Below are 1,162 nucleotides of genomic sequence, written 5' to 3' on the forward strand. Positions count from 1 at the left end.
CAAGAACCAGTTTGAATAATTTTTGGTGGTAATAAGACTGCATTTGAATCAGGAATATGATTTTATTAATGTGTCATTTGAATAGATACATTCACTTATTCAGCTTGCATTCAATCTTAATTTTGTTTCGTCTTTAACTGCATGTCTGCATATTGCATTTTTAAAATGTGCTAGACACTAGGATCATTATATATACGCTGTAACAAATTCTCAAGTCCTTGTGTTTGAATCCACATGTTAACATACGTATGTACAAAAGCCCAAAAGTGCATTTAGAAGCCGCCAGAATAGTTACTGGTGCTAACAAATTAACTAATATTGAAAAACTGTACAGTGAGGCAGATTGGTCTAAATTGATCGAAAAAAGAAAAAAAAACTAAAATTTTCCCAATTTCATAAAATGCATTATCATAATACACAGATTCGTTGTAGAACTAGCATATATGCTAATTATTTCCTCCCCTTTGCTATTGACAGTTGGAACAATTTGTCAATTAGCATATATAACAATCCATCTCTTTCTTATCTCAAAACTTATCTAAAAAGATCATCTCCGCCGGAACCACCAAATCATTTCTACTGTGGAACACGTCTAGGTCAAATCTATCATGTCAGAATGAGAATGATCATTTATTTAAAAGAAACTTAATCCCCTCACCTCTGTATACATGTGGTCTAATTGAAGATACTTCTCATCTTCTCTTAACATGTAATAATTTTCCCGATCTACGACATAAGTATATTCTCACCTTACCATATAAGATAACTGTAAGTGTATTACTTACTGTCTTGAGATGCTTCTCTTTCCATCGACGATAACAGGAGGATATTCATTTCAGTGTATGTACATGTACTATGGACAAGCTAATGTATGTATATGTCAGTGTTATAATAAAGCTGTCAAACAAGAAACACAACCCGAAGTTTAGTTACATGTACCATGACTATGTCGAGGCTCTTGTTGCTCTATTCAAAAATTATATAGCTGTTCCAACATGAAATGTATCATTGTGTTTTTCGGCAACTTTTGGCCCCGGATATGAAAACCATTTGGTCAGATTGGCTTTCTAAGTTTACTTTTAAACATATTTTATTTACACATATTTGCAAATAGGATTTGGCACAAGTTATTACAACTTATGAAGCCATTTCCTTACAATAG

This window comes from Pecten maximus, chromosome 6 (assembly GCF_902652985.1).
Source record: "Pecten maximus chromosome 6, xPecMax1.1, whole genome shotgun sequence".
Lineage (NCBI taxonomy): Eukaryota > Metazoa > Mollusca > Bivalvia > Pectinida > Pectinidae > Pecten > Pecten maximus.